The 23,363-nt window shown below is 46.5% G+C and overlaps 1 protein-coding gene across 1 annotated transcript in view; it reads left to right on the top strand.

The window, feature by feature from the left end:
* Window positions 1-23,363, top strand: part of TTLL11 (tubulin tyrosine ligase like 11) — a 262,192-nt gene that overhangs the window by 72,058 nt on the left and 166,771 nt on the right. The gene's annotated exons all lie outside the window — the stretch shown is intronic.

The raw sequence follows: 23,363 nt of genomic DNA, 5'->3' as shown, positions 1-23,363 counted from the left end.
AAGAGTGATTGCTCATTCATTCATTCAGACATTTTTTGGGGTCCAGATCTCATTTTCTTTCCGCTGCATCATGTTCTTATTCATCATCTTATTGATGAGGGAGCTGAAAATCAGAGGGGTAAGTAACTTGCTCAGAGTCACATGGCTTACAGGTATGTGTAGCCATGACTGAGACCTATGTCTTCTGACTGTCCCAGCTTCCTTTAAGGAACAAATTTTTACTGATTCTCTTTTATGGGTCCAGCACTGGTCGACTGGGGAGTCAAAGCTGAAAGTTGAGGGTCTTTGCTTAAAAGGGAGGTTTCTGCTTAACAGAGGAGATAGATGGTCCAAGCTGATAAAGACTGTGATGGAATTAAGTGCAAGGTGTTATGGGAGCCAGAGTAATGGCTTGGGGAAATGGAGGACATCAGGAAACGCTCCTATGCGATCCCTTAATGTGAGATGAGATGTTGCACCAGAGTCAGGACACCTGGGCTCAATTCCTGGCTCCCCTCTTTATTTTTCTCCCCCCTCCAGCTTTATTGAGATGTAACAGACATATAACATTGTGTAAGTTTAAGATGTACGACACGAGGATTTGGTCCACATATATATTGTGAAATGATGGCCACAATGTTAGTTAGCATATCCATCATCTCCCATAATTACGATTTTTTTTTTTGTGGTGAGAGTATTTAACATCTACTCTCCTAGCAATTTTCAGGTATATAATACAGTACTGTTAACTCTAGTCACCACTCTGTACATTCGCTCCCCAGAACTGACTCATCTTATAACTGGAAGTTTGCACCTTTTGACCAACATCTGCCCATTTTCCTCATCCCCCAGCCCTTGGCAACCATTATTTTATTCTGTTTCTGTAAATTTGACTTTTTAAAATATTCCATATTTAAGTGACATCATCCAATATTTGTCTTTCTCACTATCTAAATGAGATAACACAATATTTGTATTATCTCACTTAGCATAATGCCCTCAAGGTCCATCCAGGTTTGTTGCAAATAGAAGGATTTCCTTCTTTTTCGTGGCTGAACAACATTCCTCTATGTGTTTGGGAGGGGGTTGTGTGTATACATACAAAACTCAAACAAGGATACATATCTATACCTATATATCAGATTTTCTTTATCTGTTCACTCATTGAATGACATTTAAGGCTGTTTTCATGTGTTGGTTATTGTGAATAATGCCTCAGTGAGCATGGAGATGCATATAACCTTTCGAGATACTGATTCTAATTCATTCAGATATATACTCAGGAGTGGGATAGCCGAATCATATGGTAGTTCTTTTTTAAATTTTTTGAGGAACCTCTATACTATTTTCCATAGTGACTCTCAACTTACATTCTCACCCAGAGGTGTGAGGTGGCCTCTCATTGTGGTTTCGATTTGTATTTCCTTGATGATTAGTGATGCTGAGCAGCTTCTCATATTCCTCTTGGCCATATGTATATCATTTGTTTGGGAAAATGTCTGTTCAAATCCTCTGTCCATTTTAAAATTGGATTATTTGTTTTTTGTTTGTTTTTTTTTTTTGCTATTGAGTTCTATGAGTTCCTTATATAATTTGAATATTCACCCCTCATCTGATATATGGTATGCAAATGTCTTCTCCCATTTCCTAGGCTGCCTCTTCATTTTATTATTATTTTTTCTGCTGTGCAGAAGCTTTTTAGTGTGCTATCTTTCCACTTGTTGATTATTGCTTCTGTTACTTGTGCTTTGGTGTCATATCCTGGTGCCACCCCTTAACTGGTTCTGGGAACCTGGCCAAATCATCTGTCTCCTCATCCCCGAGGCTTCTGTGCTTCCTCTGCAAGAGGAGATGATTGTACAGCATCTCTGGGTCCCTTCCAATTTGAATCTTCTATGATTCAGTGAGTGTGGCTTTTCTGGACATCCATGAAACTCCCCACTGGGGTTAACATTCTGCACAAATTTTTGCTGCCTGGGTCTCAGTCGGCCTTATGTAGTCAATCATCTTCTTACTAATGCCAGCTCATTGTAGCCTGGGGTGTGAAGTGCAGCTGATGAAGGTGGACCTACAGTTGCTTCTGGACCTGCCCTTCAAGGCTGGCTGAGCCCCGCCTCCGGCCCCCAGGGCAGCGACAGGCCCCTTACCTGCACCCGCCCCCTCCGAGGAGAGTGACTGAAGCCATGTCTGCACCTTCCTTCCAGAGTTGTCCTGTGGTCTGGGCAAATATTGGCTAAGCCAAGACATCCTTCCTGTTGGTTCCCTCCAATGCCCATTCAGAAAGATTCACACCTGCCCAGGCTCTCGCCCCTCGTGGGTATTTCTTTGGCTGGGGATTCCCTTCTTAAGCTTGTCTACTTGACAAGTTCTTACCGAGTTTCCCTGTGTCAGAGGTGATGTCAACAAACCTATGAAGACTTTTTCTGCTAAATCCTTTCCCCTTCCCTTCTCCCTCCCCTGCCGCCCTGACCTGGGAACCATTCCTCTGAGCCTCAATTCTGCCTCAGTGATGGGACCCCAAACTCAGTGTTTTCTTTCAGTGTTCCTGGTTGAGAATGAGGCAAGGTTTGGGGTCAGTATGGAACTAGGTTAAAACTCTTCTTTCATCATTTTCTCTGTATGTACCTTGGGTAAGTCAGTCCCTCTGAGCCTCGGTTTCCTCGCCTCGGTAGACCAGAGGAATGCTATGAGAACCCTGTACCCCTCGGTGAATGGACCTCGACTTATCTGCTGCCCCTGTTAGACTAGGGACACCGGGGAGCTGGAACCTGGTTACGTTCATCTCCATCTCCCCCAAATCCAGCACAAAGAGGGCCTGCAGGCATTTGAAATGAATGAATGCTGAAAAAGGTTTTGCAGTCTTCAGACGGAAATTTAAGCTGGAACCAGGAATGCTTAGTTAGATAAAGCATTCTGGGTGTTTCTGGCTTATGGGAACTGTGGAAATGGTCTTGTTTTAATTTTTAATGAAAAATCTAGTCTTGAGACTAATTATCTCATTATTCAATGATAGATCATTTAGGAGAGGAAAAGAGCTAAGATTTCTCTTTGACAGAATGGCATCCCAGCTTGGCTTAACTTTCTTTTTCCCTTTAGCTTCCCCACCACCCCTCCCCCTCCCAAGACAGCCCTGCGCATTCATACTGTTTAAGAGTGGAAGCTCTATTGTTTAATTTTCTAAACTTCAATCGGGCCCCCAGTGCATTTAGTGTTTTAAATCACAACTGTTATAATCTTGCTGCTTTGCAATACTGATCCGTTATGTGGAATTTTGCGATGCATGTGATCATTAGAGCGCCATTGCCTTAATGTGTTTTTTTTCCCCCTCTAATGGCAAGCTTTACAGAAAAAAAAAAAAAGTGAAAGAGGTAAACATTTTTCTGGGAGTCTATTTTAAAGGTCAAGAAAACCCTGCTTCCCAAAGCGAGTAAAAGGTCATCTCTCACCCTTCAATTTCTGTCCTTTCGTTTCTTTCTGCAAAAGTTCTGGGTGATGTCCCCTTCATCACTTGAGTTGAGGTGTCTAATTTTCTACAAGAAAATGGTGGAGTCAGTCTTGACTTCAGAGCCTGTTTCAAAGGGAAATTATGAAAATTGCTCTTGCCTGTACCTTCTTTCCTCATTGCCAAAGAAATGAAAAAAAAAAAAAAATCTCTCCTGCTCTTTTGCTCCACTTCCTTTCTGTGTAATTGCTTCTTGGAGGAGGCCTAATGAAAGGAGAGGCAAAGGAGAGATTCGTGTTTAGAAAGGGGCTGTAATCGAATTCTCTGGCCTCGTTAATAAGATCACTCTCTTGTCCTTTCCTGTCACCCAAACATGGCCCCCTGCTTCCCGCCTCCTTCTGAAACTACCCCCTACATTTTCTAGAAGCGTCAGAAGAGTAAGATACAAGCATTTCTTTGGCTGAGAGGGATCTAACAGCAGTGTTTCTCTACCCTCTTGGACCTAATGGCACCTTTCTATTTTTGTTCAATGTCTTATTTTGATGAATTTCAGGCTTACTGGAAAACTGTAAGAACGATACAAAGAATTTTCATACATCCTTCACTCGACCCCAAATATTAACATTTTTCCACATTTACGTTCCCTCTCTCTCCCTCTCCTCTTTGAGAAAAAGTTGCATATCTGATGTCCATTTATCCCTAAACTCTTCTACATGACTTTCCTCAATGAAAGAGTGTTTTCTTACATGACCACAGTGTAATTATCAACATTGTGAAATGAATATTAAACCGACACTATCAGCTAGTCTAATCACATCCAGAATTTACGCGGGTTTGGACCATCGTCCCACTGATGTGTAGCACTAGAAAGTTCCCTCTTCACACGTTCCATCTCTTTGTCGTATCTGGTTGGCCTCCTGGAAGCTGGAAGAGCTTCTTTGTCTCTCTGTGTGTTTCATGACATAGGCATTTTTGACGAGTGCAGGTTAGTTACTGAGCAGGCTGCCCCTCCATCTGGCTTTGTCTGGGGCTTCCTCGTGGTTAAACTGGGGATATGCATGTTCAGCAGGACCAGTGCAGAAGCAGTGCTGTGTTTTTCGCAGGGGTATCATCTCTGGGGGTGCATGATGTCAGCGTGTCTTATTACTGGTGATGTTAACTTCAATCGTTTGGTTAAGGCGGTGTCTGCCAGATTTCCACTGAAAATTTACTCTTTTCCCCCTTTCTAATAATGTAAGTATCTTGTGAGAAGATGCTTTAAGACTACCTACTATGCTATTACTCCTCAAACTTTCAAATCTAGTTTTAACCTCTGTTAATGATCCTTGCTTGAATCAGTTATTGTGATGGTTGCCAGAGGGTGATTATCTAATTCCATCATTCCTTTAACACTTGTTAGTGGAGTTCCTACTGTAGGGAAGAACTTGACCTTCTCATTCATTTAACTATGTATGGAGCCTATTGGAGAAGGCAGTGACACCCCACTCCAGTATATCTTGCTTGGAAAATCCCATGGACGGAGGAGCCTGGTAGGCTGCAGTCCATGGGGTTGCTAAGAGTCAGACAGGACTAAGCGACTTCACTTTCACTTTTCACTTTCATGCATTGGAGAAAGAAATGGCAACCCACTCCAGTGTTCTTGTCTGGAGAATCCCAGGGATGGTGGAGCCTGGGGGGCTGCCGTCGATGGGGGTCACACAGAATTGGTCACGACTGAAGCGACTTAGCAGCAGGAGCAGCAGCCTATTAGTGTGGACCTGTGAAATCTTATTTTATTGAACGGATTGCAATCCTTTACTATTGTTATTTATTTCGATAGTCAAATTATCCAAGATTTGGCCAGTGGACTCCTGTGTCCTTTTAGCAGTTCCCGTGATTCTCTCTCTCTCTCTCTCTCTCTCTTTTTTTGGGGTTGTGCTGGGTCTTTATTGCAGCACGTGGGCTTCTCTAGCTGCAGCGCACAGGCTTAGTTGCCCTGCAGCATGTCAAATCTTAGTTCCCCGTCCAGGGATTGAACCTGCATCCCCTGCATTGGAAGGCAGATTCTTTACCACTGCCCCACCAGGGAAGTCCCTCCCTGTGACTCTTTTGGGCAATTTTTTTTTACTTTTGCCCCAAAAAGATGTTCCAGGCTTTTCTTCTGTTTCCACCACAGCAGCCTTGAAATCATCCAGATCTCCAAGGAGCCAGCCCTGGTTTCTTCTGGTGGGTGCTAAGTGTGCTTGCTGCTAGTAACACCCTTTTCCTTTTATAAAAAATATTTTGTGACATCCCCTTTACTATCCCGAAATGAAATACAATCAACCTACACACATAGAAAAAACAATCAACCCCCCCCCAAATAATTCTCTAAAACAGAAAATAAGGAAAAGTTCTATATGTCAGACATTTTAATAAGTAAATTCTTTGGCACCATTACACTGAACAACACAATGAAGTGATCAAATGCTTGGATCTACCTGTAATGAATACATTTGGATATAAGAAAATAAGACAATTTGATTAAACATACCCGCTGTCTCCCCTGCTCTCCCTCTGTGTATGTATGTGTACACACACACACACACACACACATATATATATATATATCAGTTCAGTTCAGTCATGTCTGACTCTTTGCAACCCCATGGACTATATATATATATATATATAATGTATATATACATATATATGGGACTTCCCAGATGGCACAGTGGTAAAGAATCTGCCTGCCAATGCAGGGGACACAGGACACTTAGGTTCGATTCCTGAGTCAGGAAGATCCCCTGGAGTAGTAAATGGCAACCCACTCCAGTGTTTCCAGTATTCTTGCCTGGAGAATCCCACGGACAGAGAAACCTGGTGGGCTACAATCCATAGGGTCACAAAGAGTCGAACACGACTGAGTGACCAAGCACACAAACACGCATATATATATTTGAGATTTTCTAATTTTTGACATTTCAAGCTATTTTTCATAAGGAATCACTGCACATTGTGTGGGTGACTCAGATACCATAAACCACCAAGTCATCAGTAAATAATGAACAACTCTTGGCAAAAATCCCAGGGGGAAAAAACAAAAAAGAGGGCAAAGTATAATTTTCCATCTGTTTACATGAACGTTGCATCCCTGGAAAATTCTGATGTTCCATTTAAATTGTGTGGAAAATTCTCTGGGTTTGATGTGACCTGGAGCTGGGGTCTCAGCTCTTTTCATGTTCGCTGTAAATAGATCTTTCCCTTCCCAGCTGCCCGGTGCACTGCAGTGGGCCTGCCCCTGCCCACTGAATGCCAGCAGCACCACTCACTATGATCGGCAAACACGCTCCTGGAAATTCCCCAAACCCTCCCTAGGTGGCAGCACCAGCCTCATTGAGAACCGTGGATCCATCTCCATGGAACAGAAACACTTTGATCCCTCTTCCTTCAAACACAAATCCTGTTATATTGCTTGAAGGTGTTTAGTTTTTCGAACAGTTTCCAGAATTACGTCTATATTACACATTACAGTTTCCCTGATTCCCACCTTGAAATGAGGATGATCCTGATCGGATCCTCTGCCTGGGTGGGGAAGCAGCCTTAGTTCACTGTCTCGGGCGGCCAGAGCCAGCATGCAGGAGGGTGTCGGTGGGAGGGAGGAGGGTCTGTGCCCTCTGAGGGCACAGCCCCATCATGCTGGCAGTCTCGTCATAACCCTTGTTCATCAGAGTGTGGAGGGAGAATGCTGGTAGCCCCTGGCAGACAGAGACCTCCATTGCACTGGTGAGGAAACTGAGGCCCAGAGAGGGAGGGTGACTTGGCCAAGTCACACAGCACATCAGAGATACTGATTAGGCCTAGAGCTGAAGAAACTGGTTCCAAAGAACCATAGGGATTGGAAAGGACTTGAGAGAACTTTCCCGCTGCACCCTTCTGGGTGAATCCCCTCTGTGCCTGGGCAGGTTATCATCTTCAGAAATGGGCAATTTGATATTATTCTAGGCAGTTCATGCCACCTTGTGACTGTTCTAGGTTTTAAAACATTCCTGCTGCTGCTGCTGCTATGTCGCTTCAGTCATGTCCGACTCTGTGTGACCCCATCGACGGCAGCCCACCAGGCTCCCCCGTCCCTGGGATTCTCCAGGCAAGAACACTGGAGTGGGTTGCCATTTCCTTCTCCAATGCAGGAAAGTGAAAAGTGAAAGTGAAGTCGCTCAGTCGTGTCCAACTCTTAGCGACCCCATGGACTGCAGCCCACCAGGCTCCTCCGTCCATGGGATTTTCCAGGCGAGAGTACTGGAGTGGATTTTCTTTTTAATAAGTACTAAAGGATTATTTCCAGTTTTATTTTGTTTTGATTCTGGAGAGTCTTTCTTTCTTTGGCTGCGTCAGGCCTTAGTTGCAGCCTGCAGGATCTTTGATGGGACACAGACTCAGTTGTTGTCGTGCACGGGCTTAGTTGCCCCGTGGCAGGTGGGATCTTCCAGGATCAGGGATCAAACTCATGTCCCCTGCATCAGAAGGTGGGTTCTTAACCACTGGACCACCAGAGAAGTCTCGTAAGTTGAAACTTTTCTACCTCTCTGCCCCAACTGGATAAAGTTTGCCACTCGTGGTCCCGTGGAACATGTATGTTCCCCATAGACCCTATGACAGCCTTTCCGAAATTTCAAAATGGTACCCATGTCTCCTGAGCTCTCGGTCTCTGGCATTGTACTCAGCACTGAGATTATTGTGGTGAACATGCTGGACGTAGTTCTTGTCCTCACGTCACTTTTAGTGTAGTAGGAAGGCAGGTATACTACACAAGTAGGGACGGACGGACTGAGGCTGAATACCCCTGCTCCCCTTTCCAAAGTGGTCTCGTGGAAGAGCTTGCATCCTGGAGCCGGCCACACCTGCAGTGGTGCCGTTCACAGCTACACGTGTGGCCTTTAATTATTTCCATGAAATTCAGACAAGGACTGCCCTGTAGGGCTATTGGTTGATGAACACGAGATAGAGGGTTAAATAAGAACGCCGCACAGCACCTGGCAGCAGATGCTGAAGAAATGGTCACGTCTTTCTCTTATTCTTTCCCTTCCCACTATGTGACATGCTTGAAGCGACTTCTAGATCTTTAGACAGGGCTTAACGCTTGGAATAAAATGATTTATCAGAGTAAAGCCACTCAGACTTATCTCTGCTGCTCCTGACCTTTATTAGATAACCGTGGGGTACTTCCAGAATGATACAGGCAAAACACTGACCAAGAGATGATGCCTATTTGGATTCAAGTCGAAGGCAAAAAAGTAGATGGACTCTCAGATTAACTGTTGTATGTTTAATGTTATAATACGTATTGATTCCTGTCACTCTTAATTAATGTCACCATATCACCATATCTTATACACTGAAATTATAGTCGGGGGACTTCCCTGGTGGTCCAGTGGCTAAGACTCCACACTTCCAATGTAGGAGACTGGGTTTCCATCCCTGGTCAGGGAACTAGATCCCACATGCCACAGCTAGGACCTGGTGCAGCCAAATAAAAAAAAATTACAGTCAGTCCACATTATTAACCTGAATATATGTGAGCTGCTCCGGTATTCTCCAAGTACGCTATAATTTTTAAAGTGTTCCCTGGTCACTGGAGTCTGGGAAATCCTGGACCAGAGAGGTTTATTCTAACCCCCATTTGATGGGTGAAGATACTTATGCTCTAGTGTTAGAAACCCTACTATTTCTTAGACATAAATCTCTGGGCTGTTTAGTTTATGGGATTGTATCCTGAGATCCTGAAAAGCTGTCATGTTGAGGTTGCAGGGTAGCTGTCCTGACTTCATGGGTCATAGGTGAGGCCTCCCCTGGAGAGGGCGGTCTTTTCAAGGTCAACATCAGGGGATCTGTTGGCCGAGCCTCCGAGGAACCTGGCTGTGCTCCTAGGTCATGAGAAGACACTGTCTTCTGCCAGCTGAGAGCCCATGGAAGAGCCCTGTCATGCTGGGATGAGAGTGTCTGTAAACAGAATGATCGGTTAGCTCATCTTTGTGTTTATTTCCCTCCTCCTCTCCCTGACTCATTAATAAAGTCTTTGAGAGGCTGGTGGCATCTGGGCTTCGGGGGAGCTGAGGAGGGTTAGAGCCCACACTTGGTTCAGAGCACTAAGGGGGATCAAACTGTCCCCTCCTGTCTGTGGTGGGGACAGTGACTTGTGAGATATCCCCAAGGGGAAGGTGGATTTGGGGGAACAGTCAGGGGAGCTTGTTCCCACCTCCACCACCCCTCTATGGTTCACGAAGGAAGCAGGGATGTTTCCCACCAAGGTCAGGAAGGGGGCACTGGGCCAACAGTGCCAGAAGCCCACCCAAGAACTTAACCAAAGGTCCCATTGTCCAGGCCACCTGGTCTACCACTGGAGTAAAGCGGGGAAGGAAATGGTATTTATTTAAGGAAAAGTGGCTTGTGGAGCTGGCCTCCAGGGGCACAGTAGGAGTTTCTTTGTAAAACTCCGCCCAGCGTGCCTTCCAACCATCAGGCTCACTTAGAATGCCGCAGCGCGGCAGAGTGATCAAAGGTGTGTAAAAGTAATTCCTTACATGTCAACACCATCACACTTCTCCTTGAAATTTTGAAACCCTGGGGCTTGCAGGAGGTCTCCTTCTCACTCTCCTGGGGTGAATGATCAGGCCTTCCTGGGCAGGCACTTGGCTGCCGGGCCAAGTTCTCAGAGGAGAGTGGCTTCTTGGTCGGTTTCCATTCAGCACGCTTCCGGTGGAGTCCGCACCGTCACCCGGCAGCATCAGCGCCTCACTGCTGCCCGCGGCCAACCGGCCACCCCGAGCCCAGTGGGCCCAGCGACAGTGCCGTCGGGACTTCAGGAAGCCAGCACCCAGGCTCACGGCCCGGGTCCCTGGAGTCAGCTCAGGCTTCCCTGCCTCCCCACCCTTGCTGTTTACTGGTTTTCCCTCCTGATGTTTTGACGTCACTTCCTGACTGTGATTCACAGGGCTCTTGACTTCTCTGAACCGTAGACCTTTTATTTAACGATACACAATCATGTACGTACACAAAAGATACTAAAAAGACTAAAACAAACAAACAAAAAAAAATATTTGGGGTGAAATGGGTGAAGGTGGTCAAAAGTATAAGCTTCCAATTATAAAATAAGTCAGTCCCAGGGATATAATGTACAGCATGGTGACTGTAGTGAGTAAACTGTATTGTATATTTATTTTTTATTTTATTTTTTAAACTTTTTATTTTGTGTTGGCATGTAGCCCATTAACAAACGATGTTGTGACAGTTTCAGATGAATGGTGAAGGGACTCAGCCATGTATTGTATATTTAGAAGTTGCTGAGAGAGTATATCTTAAAAGTTTCATCCCAAGGGGAAAACTTTTTTAAATTATGTAAGGTGTAAGGTGTTGGCTAGACTTATTGTGGTGATCATCTTGCAGTATATGCAAATATCAAGTCCTTATGTGGTGGCTCAGACAGTAAAAGAATCTGCCTGAAATGCAGGAGACCTGGGCTCAGTCGCTGGGTTGGGAAGATCCCCTAGAGGAGGGCATGGCAGCCCACTCCAGTATTCTTGCTTGGAGAATCTCATGGACAGAGGAGCCTGGTAGGTTATAGTCCATGGGGTGGCAAAGTGTCGGACACGACTGAATGACGAAGACTTGACTTATGCTGTACTACCTGGAAGCTAATACAGTGTTGTGTGTGCGTGCTAAGTCGCTTCAGTCATGTCTGACTCTTTGAGACCCAATGGACTGTAGCCCGCCAGGGTCCTTTGCCCATGGGATTCTCTAGGTAAGAATACTGGAGTGGGTTGCCATGCCCTCCTCCAGGGGATCCTCCCGACCTAGGGATGGAAACTGCGTCTCCTCTGTCTCTTGCACTGGCAGGCGAGTTCATTACCACTAGAGCCACCTGGGAAGCCCAATATAATGTTGCATGTGATTGTATTTTAATTTTTAAAAAGCTTATAAGCCTATGGTGTTTCCAGTAGTCATGTATGGATGTAACAGTTGGACTGTAAAGAAGGCTGAGTGCCAAAGAATTGATGCTTTTGAGCTGTGGTGTTGGAGAAGACTCTTGAGAGTCCTTGGACTGCAAGAGATCCAACCAGTCCATCCTAAAGGAAATCAGTCCTGAATATTCACTGGAAGGACTGATGCTGAAGCTGAAGCTCCAATACTCTGGCCACCCAATGTGAAGAACCGACCTCATGCTGGGAAAGATTGAAGGTGGGAGGAGAAGGGGATGACAGAGGATGAGATTGTTGGATGGCATCACCAACATGATGGACGTGAGTTTGAGTAAGCTCCGGGAGTTGGTGATGGACAGGGAGGCCTGATGTGCTGCAGTCCATGGTGTCACAAACAGTCAGACACTAATGAGCGACTGAACTGAACTGAAGAAGCGATAGCTCATAAACTGAGAATTTGGTCGTCCTACCCTCTTAAAAATAGTAATAACGAATACTTGCATAGCACTTAGGGCTTTGTCGGTAGCATAGTGGTAAAGAATCTGCCCGCAATGCTGGAGACTCAGGAGATGTGAGTTTGATCCAGGAAGATCCCCTGGAGGAGGAAATGGCAACCCCCTCCAGTATTCTTGCCAGGAAAGTCCCATAGACAGAGGAGCCTGGCAGTGTAGAGTCCATGGAGTCACAAAAAGTCAGACACAATTGAGCATGTCCATGCATGTGGCACTTAGTATATGCCCAGCACCATATTTTAAGACACCTTCACATACATGAACTCATTCAGTCCTCAAAACATCCCCATCATATGGATGGGATAAATATATTATCCCCATCACATCCTTGAGGAAAATGAGGCAGAGAACATAGATGTTTTGCCCAAGAACACAAAAAGATAAAAAAAAAAAACCAAACAGAAAATTCAATATCCACAGATTTCTCATAGCATGGTTGTGAAATTAGGTAAAATAATTAATGTAAGGCATATAGTAAGTGCTCATAAATGGTCGTTTGTTGTTGTTTTTCTTTAGTTGCTAAGTCATGTCCAACTCTTTGCAACCCCATGGACTGTAGCCCGCCAGGCTTCTCTGTCCATGGGATTCTCCAGGCAAAAATACTGGAGTGGGTTGCCACTTCCTTCTCCAGGGGATCTTCCCAACCCAGGGATTGAAACCTTGTCTCCTGCATTGCAGGCAGATTCCTTACCACTGAGCCACCTGGAAAGCCCAATATGGTAGTCATTAATATATTATTATTAATTATATTTTAAAATGTGAAGTGGTGAGCTTTCCTCTAGGAACTGATATATGAATCCTGCAAGATGGTACAGTTTAGCAGAGAGAAGTATAGCCTTTGGGGATGTGAACCCACACCTGGGTTCAGATCCTGAGCCCCCCAGGGTACAACCTCTTTGACCTTGGGGAAATAACTTACCCTCTAAGTCCCAGTTTCCTCACCTGGAATAAGGGGGCAATAATTGCATTAATATTAGTTTGGACTGTATGAAATTGCTGATAATCCAATGGCTTTTTTTGACCTATAAAAATAGCAATTTCCTTACCCTTTAATGCCTGACTCATGGGGTTGCTTGTAAGGACTGAAGAGCATACACGGGACGACTCAGGATGGAGCCTGTATTGCCGGGCCTCAGGTGACTTAGGAAGCTCTTCCAGTATTACAGGTGAGGAATTCGAGAGGCGCTGAGGTCTGAATGATGTACAAAGGAGTCAGAGTTGGGGGACTACATGGGATGGGGAATGTGGAGGAAGGTAGGTGCTAGGGTGACTCCCAGGTTTCCAGCTAGGGGACACGGTACCACTTACTGATGCAGGAAGCACAGCAGGCGTAGATGTGAGGAGAGAGACAAAGGGTTAGTATTGGCCACGTGGAATTTGTGATGCCCGTGGAGATGTCTAATTCTATGGGGCTGGAGCCCACGGACAGAAAGCCAGGAGTCATCCGCATCCAGGGCATATGGAACGGAAGTCCTGGGCACAGCAGAGATCACCCAGCGTGAGCATTTAAAGTCCTTTTTCCTGTGATCCCGGACCAAACAGAACCGCACTGAACAAAGTGAGAGGGTGAGTCGGGTTCCAAAGAGGTTCCCTTCTGGGTGGGGACAGGATGGGGCAGGAGAACCTAGAGAGGCAGGAGTCACGTTCTCTGCCCTGGAGGAATGAGCGGTTGAGTTAACTCAGCCTCTCTTTTGAGGGTCTTGGAGTGTGTAAGGGAGACCTCTGGTTACAAAATATAAAAGTGAAAATACCATTGTCCAGTTGTAGGATTGGATCTCATGGATACATCCTGACGAGTCTAGCCTGAAGCTTGGCGCTAATCAGTCCTGCAAACAGCAGTGCTGTTTTAGCCTGAAGAGCTGAAACATCGGAGGGAGGGCATGGTCTCAGTGTTGTAAAATGTGTCATTGATCTTCTTGTATTTTTTTAAAGTTCAGTGTAAAGTGTGGCAAGAATGCCAGGGGCAGACATTAGGACTATGGTGCTGGGAAGGAGGAAAAGCTAGGGCTGGTGGCCTGAGGCCCTTCTGATGATAACCTTGTCCCGTCTGTATCTGGAAGTAAGCTCAAGATTATTCAGTCCATTCTTTAGCAGGAAACCCTCAGTACTGGAGAAATGTGTTTAGCTGGCAGGGGGCACTTACTCAGCAACCCAGGGTGGTACGTTCCAGGTGGGACCAGCTGGAATGCTTCTGGAATCTCAGTTGGAAACTGTGGGGAAGAGAGGAAATGGGGAGGGGTAAGGCCAGTGAGGCCAGGGGTGACCCACACAGGAGCATGGCAATGTGAGGCTGCCGTCCAAGGGGAACAGCCAACAGCTGAGGGTCAGAGACAGGTCACCAGGGGCAGCGCGGTGCACAGCGCCCGCAATCGTTCAGACTCCAGCCCAGAAGGTCAGGGATGAGTTGGGAATCAGAAGGGTGATCAGAATATGGAGGCAGAATAATAACATTGAAATCAAGTGAAATAACAAAAAATGATACTGTGTTAAGTATGAAGGCAAGACACTATTTAATCCTCACAGTGGTTGTAGGAAGCAGGCCCTGTTCTTCCAGGTTTACGGGTAAGGACGCTGGATGCAGTCAGGTTGAGGAGCTTGGCCAGGGCCGTCCAGCTCAGTGGTGGCTTGGAGACGTGAGCCCATGACCTGGGCTCTGCCGCTCCCCACAGATACTCAAGCCCCAGGGACCCAGCAGAGGTGAAGGTCAGGCAGCCTGGGGGTCCCTGTGGGCTCAGGGACCCCCAAGTCCCATAGGCTCATCCTCAGCCAGCCTGGTTAGAGCCCCCCGTGCCGGGGGGATGAGAGTGGCAGGGAGCGGGTGGGGAGGCCAGGCAGCGAGCTAGCTGTCCCTGTGTTCGCGCCCCACTGCCCCCCACTTAGCTCCAGCAGTAAGGAGTCGGATGCTGTGGGCGGACCTGAGAGGAAAATGGGCAGTTTCACGAAATGACTGGTTCCTTTCTATTAAGCAGGTTTTATAGTCCCAGGTGTGTTCTATCCAGAGTGGCTTTCTGATTGCTCGCTAATGATGGATAGATTATGGCCCACATAAAGTTGCTGTTCACTAAAAGTGGGATCCATTAAATTGTGTTGACAACAAGCTGGGTTTGGGGGAAAGCTGATGGAGAGGCTCCTGTCTTGTGAGCAGAAGTGCTCTATCCTCCTTTGCAGTCTGGGGATGCTGTGTCTGCCTCCCAGGTAAATGGGACACCATCGTCAGAAGAAAGGGCAGGGGAGCCAGGGTGGCTGCCTCTGCCTTCTCGCTGGGTGACTGCTGGCTTCGGGCTTGAGTCTCTGGTCCTCAATTTTCTCATTCTCCCCAGGATGGAGATTCAAGGCTTCAATAAGGTGATCTGTCTGGAAAGCAATGAAATTTATTATTAATACCAAATAAACGTGATGTTACTATTCAGAGCGAAGAGAGAGGACTTACTCCTAAGGTCTCTCACTCTCTTTTTCGACTTTTTATTTTGTTTTGGAATATGGCCGATTAACAAATAACCTTGGGATGGTTTCAGGTGAACAGCGAAGGGACTCAGCCATACATACACCCAAGGTCCCTTCCCAAAGACCTCTTCAGGTGCTGAATCCATTAGGATAGAAAGAACTTTGGGTTGAAATCTGGAGGCTTTCTGTTTTAGTTCTGCCTCAAGCACTGGCTGTGTGGCCCTGGGCAAGTCCCTGGTTTCTTTGTTTGTAAAGTGTGTGTGTGTGTGTGTGTGTGTGTGTATGTGTGTGTGTGTGATGGTTCCTCTCTGGGGGTGGAAGCGGGCCATGAAGGCTCAAGGGGGCTCTGGGCTGTGGAAAAGGCCTCTTCTTACCATGGGGGCTCCAGCAAGGCCCTGTCAGCTGGGCTGACACTTTGTCAATTATCACACAATGTCACTTTCCATTCCCACAACCTCTCTCTTTCCTCACTTTACCTATTAAACCAAACATTCAACTGCTTGGAGTTTTCCCAAAGGACGCGGTTGTCACGGAAAGATCTCAGACTTTAGACTTGGCTGTGTGGCCGCGGCCCTGGGTCTCCACCTCTCTGAACCTCAGTTTCCTTGCGGGTTGTGAGGATTCAGGAGATCATGGCTATAAAGCAGAGAGCACGGGGCATGGGTTCTACAAATAGCTGTTTCCCCTTTATTTTCTTTCTTTCTTACTAGAATAATCTTGTTTCTTTCCGGAGAAGCTGGTTTATCTGGCAATCTGTCAACCAGATACCTATTAACTCATGTCCCTGGGGCTCATAAATGCCATTGTAATCAAGCTTCCTAATAATTTCACTTCAGAAAATATTTCTTGAGCACCCACGGTGCTACATTCTGGGATTAGTGAGGAAAATAAGACGTGGTCTTGATCCTCAACGAGCTCGTGGGAGAGAGAACACAACGATGAATAACAATAATAGCCCACCATATGTTAGCCCGGGCAAGTCATGTGCTTTAACACGTGGAATCCCTTCAACTGCCCCATGGCGGAGGTGCTGCTCTTACTCCCATTTGCCAGCTGAGCAAACTGAGGCACAGAGTGGTCAAAAAACTGTTGAGGGTTCCACAGCTAGGAAAGGGCAGCGCGCTGGGCTTTGGAGCACTGCAGGCAGAGTCTGTGTTCTCAGCTCCCACGATAGACTTAAAGATGCAACTATCAAACACCATAGCTCTAGACTTAAAAGACACACAGGCAGTTGCGTTACAGTGTGATGGAGACGTGCTGGAGACGGGTTAGAGGTCACAATCATAGGAGCGCAGAGGACAGATGCAAGGGACCATTCTGCCTGGAGGCTCCTAGGGCAGGAAAGGATTCTCAGAGGGATCCTTTGATCTGGGCCTTTGGTGCTGAGCAGGAGCCCTGCCATCAAAGAAGGGGGAGGAAGACTTAGAGGTAAGGGTTAGAGGTGTGGAAGAGGGATGGGCAGAGCAGGAGGGGCAGGAAGTGAGGCTGCTCAGATGCCAGGAGCAGTTCTGCCCAGGAAGGAGGGTCTTTTAAGCCACTCCATATTAAGGAGTTGCATGGGAGTGGTCAGCTGTACATCCTTGGGAATAATTCATGTTATTTCTTTTAAGCTGTTCAAGTAAACCCAAAACACTGATCAGTGATCAAAACCAACAGTTTTTTCTTTTTTTGGTTGTTGTTGTTTGTTTTGTCTTACCATTTAGGTTTTTCTCAATTCAGTCAGTCAGTTCAGTTGCTCAGTCATGTCCAACATTTTGCGATCCCATGCACTGTAGCACACCAGGCTTCCCTGTCCATCACCAACTCCTGGAGCTTGCTCAAACTCATGTCCATCGAGTCGGTGATGCCACCCAACCATCTCATCCTCTGTTGTCACCTTCTCCTCCTGCCTTCAATCTTGCCCAGCATCAGGGTCTTTCCCAATGAGTCAGTTCTTTGCATCAGGTGGCCAAAGTATTGGAGTTTCAGCTTCAATATCAGTCCTTCAGTGAATATTCAGGACTGATTTCCTTTAGGATTGACTGGTTGGATCTCCTTGCAGTCCAAAGGACTCTCAAGAGTCTTCTCCAACACCACAGTTCAAAAGCATCAATTCTTTGGCACTCAGCTTTCTTTATGGCCCAACTCTCACATCCATACATGACTACTGGAAAAACCATAGCTTTGACCAGATGGACTTTTGTCAGCAAAGTAATGTCTCTGCGTTTTAATATTCTGCCTAGGGTGGTCATAGCTTTTCTTCCAAGGAGCAAGCATCTTTTAATTTCATGGCTGCAGTCACCATCTGCAGTGATTTTGGAGCCCCTCCAAAAATAAAGCCTGTCACTGTTTCCATTGTTTCCCCATCTATTTCCCATGAAGTGATGGGACAAGGTGTCATGATCTTAGTTTTCTGAATATTAAGTTTTAAGCCAACTGTTTTACTTTCCTCTTTTACTTTCATCAAGAGGCTTTTTAGTTCCTCTTCACTTTCTGCCATAAGGGTGGTGTCATCTGTGTATCTGAGGTTATTGATATTTCTCCCGGCAATCTTGATTCCAGTTTGTGCTTCATCCAGCCTGGCATTTTGCATAATGTACTCTTCATATAAGTTAAATAATCAGGGTGACAATATACAGCCTTGACGTACTCCTTTCCCTATTTGGAACCAGCCTGTTCCATGTCCAGTTCTAACTGTTGCTTCTTGACCTGCATACAGATTTCTCAAGAGGCAGGTAAGGTGGTCTGGTATTCCCATCTCTTTAAGAATGTTCCACAGTTTGTTGATTATATCTCTTCAAAAGCCAGGGAGTGGGCAGATGTTTGACAGGTGTAGTAAGAGTCCCCCCACTCCCAATAACTGCTAGGCTGAGCAGTTTCTTTGGATTCTCTTCCTCCAGTTCAAGATGTTCCCCATCTGAGTTTAAAACTGGCGTCTCAGGCCAGCCAGCCAGCAGTTCTTGTTTTTGCTAATGCCAGGAGAGTTGCTATATCAATATTAATCATCTGCATGAAATATTGAACAATGTGGTCCTGTTCTGATGAATAGTGAGGGGCTTATGGGAGGAGGTGATAGAAAATCTTAAATTGGCTTTGTGGCCGCAGGTGCTCAATGGATAAGTCAGTCAATGAGGTGAACTCCTCACCCCCCTCCCCACCAGGACCCACTCCTGTTCCTGAGCTCCCCGTAAATCTGTAGGTGGCACCAACCCTCCACCCCTTCACCTCCATCCAGCCACCAGCTGCCCCTGAATCCACCTCTGTCCCATTTCTGCATCCCAATCCCATCGCCACTGCCCAGCTCAGCCCTTTGGGCCTTGGATAGCCCCATATCTTCCTGCATCTAATCTTGTCTCCATCAAAGCATCCCCCCTCAGATGCCAGAGTGATGTGGGTTCCAGGTCACCCAGCGGTTTAAAACCCACTGGTTGCCTACAGATCATGTAGAAACACAAGGTGTTTGGAGTCTTTTCTACTTGTTCCAGCCTTCTGTTCCCGGGGGCATCTCTCCCCTCCATACTTGCCCTGTGTAAGCTGGTCCATCACGGAGGTCCATCACATCATCAGGGGGCCTGACGACCCCAGACCTCTCCCCTTCCTCCTAACTCCACTGCTGGCATCCGTTCAGGCTCATCCTGTCTGTCCCACCCCCCATGTCTGTCCCCTCCAGTCCAACCAGGGGGCTTTTCCCCACAGAACCCACAGAATTCAGTTGTGTGATTAAGTTTTCAAAAGCCTTGAGTGGCTCACCATGACTTTGGGACATTGTCCAAACTCCTCTGAAACGAAATTCAGGACCCTTCCCTGTCAGGCCCCGCCTCCTCCCAGGCTTGGCCGTCTTCCATTACCCTTTTTCACACACATCCCACACTTCGTGCTAGACATGAGCCCAGGAGCCTGACTGCGTACAGATCCCAGTTCCACATCCACTTGGCTGTGTGACCTTTGGCAAGTTACTTAACCTGTCTGGGCCTCTGTTTCCATATCTGTAAAATAGAGTTGTTGAGGGTTAAATGAGATGATACAGGTGAAGTACCTAGAAGAGCACCTGACCATAATAAATCCCCGTAGGTGTGTGCTAATGTTGTTACCCTGGCCCCTGAAAATCTCACGAGTGGGGTTTCCAGGGCACTCCCCACTCCACCTGCTGGCTCTTCTCCAGCCACTGGAATGAATCCTGCTGTCTCCTGCCTTCTCAAAACTCCACTGCTACAGCACTCTACCTGTTCTTCCCCTGGGCCTTACCTGGCTGCCTTCCACCATGCCCCTTCCTGCCTGGCCCTCAGTAACCTAGCTGCAGACCGCCGCCTCCTCTCCTGACTCAGAAATTGCCTGGTACATGGTACACTGGGAGGAGGAATTTGCACCCCTCCTTCCCCCCTCACCCCCCATCCCTGCCCCTGGCCACGTGAGGATAGATTGACTGAGACCGGAAGGGGCTGCTCCCTGCCCCTGCCCAGCATGTACTGTATAACATCTGCTTGTCTACCAGAGTCTTGTTTTTCGCTGCCAAGCTGCTCCCTGTGCCCGCGACACCAGGGGTCTCGGTTGCTAAGATTGGATGCAAATCCACCCGAGTGACAGAGGACTGCTCTCACTGGCTTTGATGTCCCTGCTATCGCAGACACAGTATTTCTTTGGCAGTTGTCCCCTTACCTGCCCCCTCACTGCTAATAATGTTTTGTGGCTTGGTATTCCGGTGGCTGAATTTCTCTCTCGAAATAGTTTAGTCTGAGTCCCCCCGCTGCCCTGCCGACTCCTTCAAGTGCATCACAAATCTCCCATCCGGGGTGGGGTGGGGGGCGCTCATGATCCCGTAGATCATCCCTGTGCGCTGATCACCGCAGCCCTGCATCAGCCCTCCTCCTCTGATTCACATCACTCGCGTGTTTGTAGCACAGCCTTCCGCTGGGTGATGTCAAGATAAATCATTGTTCAGAACCCGTTAGCTGGCGGGAGCCAGGGACCTCAGCATGACCCCGTTTATTGTATAGGTGAGTACAACAAAGTCTAGGTGGTCAGGTGGCTTTCTTACGGTCACGCAGTCAGATGTTTCCTAACTAAACTGGGACTGGAATCCAGATTTTCTGTTTTTCACTTCAGTACTCTTTCTAACTCACCAAAAACTATTCCTTTTTTTTTTTTTTTCAATGAAAAAATTTTAACTCAAAGTGGTAAAACACGTGTAACATAAAATGTACCATCTTAGCCAGTTTAAAGTGTGAAGTTCAGTGGTGTTAAGTATATTCATATTACTGTATAACTGTAACTATCATCTATCTACAGAACTTTTGTCGTCTTCCCAAACTGAAACTCTGTGTACATCACACAGTCACTCCCCAGTCCTCCCCCTTCCCAGTCTTTGGTAACCACCTTTCAACTTTCTGTCTCTCTGAATTTGATTGCTCTAGATTCCTGATTCAGGTGGCCCTAGTGGTAAAGAACCCGCCTACCATTGCAGGAGACATAAGAGACTCAGGTTCCATTCTTGAGTCGGGAAGATCCCCTGGAGGAGGGCATGGCAACCCACTCCAGTATTCTTGCCTGGAGAATCCCATGGACAGAGGAGCCTGGCGGGCTACAGTCCATGGGGTCACGAAGGGTTGGACAGGACTGAAACCATTTATCATGCATAGCATACAGGTACCTCATACAAGTGGAACCATATAGTATTTTTTCCTTTAGTGTGATGGCTTATTTCACTTAGCACAATGTCTTCAAGTTTCATTGTAGTGTATGTCAGAATTTCCTTCCTGTTTATAGCTGAATAATACTTGACTGTATGTACATACCACATTTTGTTTATCCATTCATCTGTTGATGGACACTCAGGTTTCTCCCACATTTTGGCTAGTGACAATAAAGCTGCTATGAACATGGGCGTACAAACATCTGTTTGCCAAGAGCTATCCTTTATGAAAATATATTCAGAGACACTTGCTGCTACTGGTATTTTTTTTTAATGGTAAGTTTGGAAAAGAAAAACAGCAACAAAAAACCACTTTGAAGAATACAAACGTCACTAATTTTACCTGGTATGTATCTCCTGTATTTCATACTCATGTTGCCCATGATTCTTAAAGTTTTATACAGACAGAAGATTTTAACTGAGGGAGACTTTTTAACAATCTGTGTATTAAGGAGAACACTTGAAGTGTTTGTAAGGGACAGACAGCGTGAGAACTGAGCATGACCTTGGCTAACCATGGCGTTCTGAAGATTCCATTCATTCAAAGTATGAGCTCACCTTGACAGTACTGCAGAGGGAGATTTTTGTGGTGGTGCTTCTTTAAGACTGTGTGCGTGGGTCCTAAGTTGCTCCAGTCGTGTCTGACTCTGTGATCCTGTAGACGGTAACCCACCAGGCTCCTCTGTCCATGGGATTCTCCAGGCAAGCATACTGGTTGCCATTTCCTTCTCCAGGGGATCTTCACGACCCAGGGATCGACCCTTAGCATTTTGTAGAGTGCTTTTGTTGTTGTTATTCAGTAGCTAAGTTGTGTCCAATTCTTCGTGACCCCATGGACTGCAGCACCCTGTCCATCTCCACCTCCTGGAATTTACTCAAATTCATGTCCGTTGAGTTGGTGATGCCATCCAACCATCTCATCCTCTGTTGTCCCCTTCTCCTCCTGCCCTCAATCTTTCCCAGCATCAGGGTCTTTTCTAATGAGTTACTTCTTTGCACCAGGTGGCCAAATGACAAAGAAGAATCACATTTTGAATGGGGGGCTGGGGGGCGAGTCTTTCCCGGTCACATTTCTTAAATATCCACTAGGGGGCAGTAAAAGACATAACAATTTTCAATAGCGCCAGCGAGTGCCTGGCAATCTGGTCTCCGGGTCCTCTGCACAGCTCTCTCGGTTCTCTGTGCACAGTTACAAGATAATGAATTTCACATGCAAGGGCATGTGTGGGTGAAACTGGTGATACCGTCAGCTGTAGCCCAAGTGCAAGTTTTTCTCATATTCTGGCTAGCATTAATGTGTAAAACTTCATTCAGTATGTGGGATCCAGATTGCATTTTTATTTAATTCACGTTAGCCCAGTGATTCTCAAACGGAGTGAACACCAGAATTACCCGTCATGCTTTTTCTCAAATACATATATGCTTAGGTCTCATCCCAGATCTATTAAGTCAGAATTTCTGGGCCTGGGGCCTAGTTATATAGACTATCTTTAGATTCTGGTCCGTGACTTCTTGCTAAGAACCAATGCGTTCGTTCTTTAATAACTTGAATAACTGGGGGGAAGAGATCACCTTTGAGTAAAACCTCTAAGGAAAGTGAATGCGACTTGTAGAATTTTTTTCTCTTTTTAAAATAGAAGTTACTGAAGGGGTCTGGTGGCTTGGGGAATGACATTCAGAACAGCTATGAAGCTTTCCCATAAATAGTGCCTATATTGGAGCAGGCCAGGAGCCCAGACAGAAGATCTGGAACTGAGGCAAGCCTGGCAAACTCAGGATCTATGATGACAGTTCCCAGAAGGACAAGCTCAGAGGCCAAACTCTTCAGCGTGTGGCCATATTAAGAGAATCTTTCCAATAGCATTCAGGGAAAAGGAGACCTTTTTTATTTTGTCAGAGATAAAGATGGCACAGAGAACCTGCCGAGAGGTCAGAAGGCTTCAGTTCTCATCCTGTGTGTGTGTGCTAAGTGGCTTCAGTGGTATCCGACTCTGTGCGACCCCGTGAACTGTATCCTGCCAGGCTCCTCTGTCCATGGGATTCTGCAGGCAAGAATACTGGAGTGGGTTGCCATTTCCTACTCCAGGGGATCTTTCCGACCCAGGAATAGAACCCACGTCTCTTTAGTTCTTCTGCGTTGGCTGGGGTGTTCTTTAGCACTAGGGCCACCTGGGACGCCCCAGTTCTCATCCTAACCGTCCCCATAGCCAGTTAGGGGACCCAAGGCCACTCATGTCACCTCTCTGAGCCTCCACTGCTCCGCTTGAATTATGAGAGGATTGGGTGCCATTGATCTCCAAGGATCCTTCCAGTTCTAAAGGTTCCATGATCCTGTTGGTATTAATAATCTTGATGTGTATGGTACTACTCTAGCAAAGAGCAGA

Source organism: Bubalus kerabau, chromosome 11, assembly GCF_029407905.1.
Source record: "Bubalus kerabau isolate K-KA32 ecotype Philippines breed swamp buffalo chromosome 11, PCC_UOA_SB_1v2, whole genome shotgun sequence".
Lineage (NCBI taxonomy): Eukaryota > Metazoa > Chordata > Mammalia > Artiodactyla > Bovidae > Bubalus > Bubalus kerabau.
This window is presented reverse-complemented; position numbering and strand designations above follow the sequence as displayed.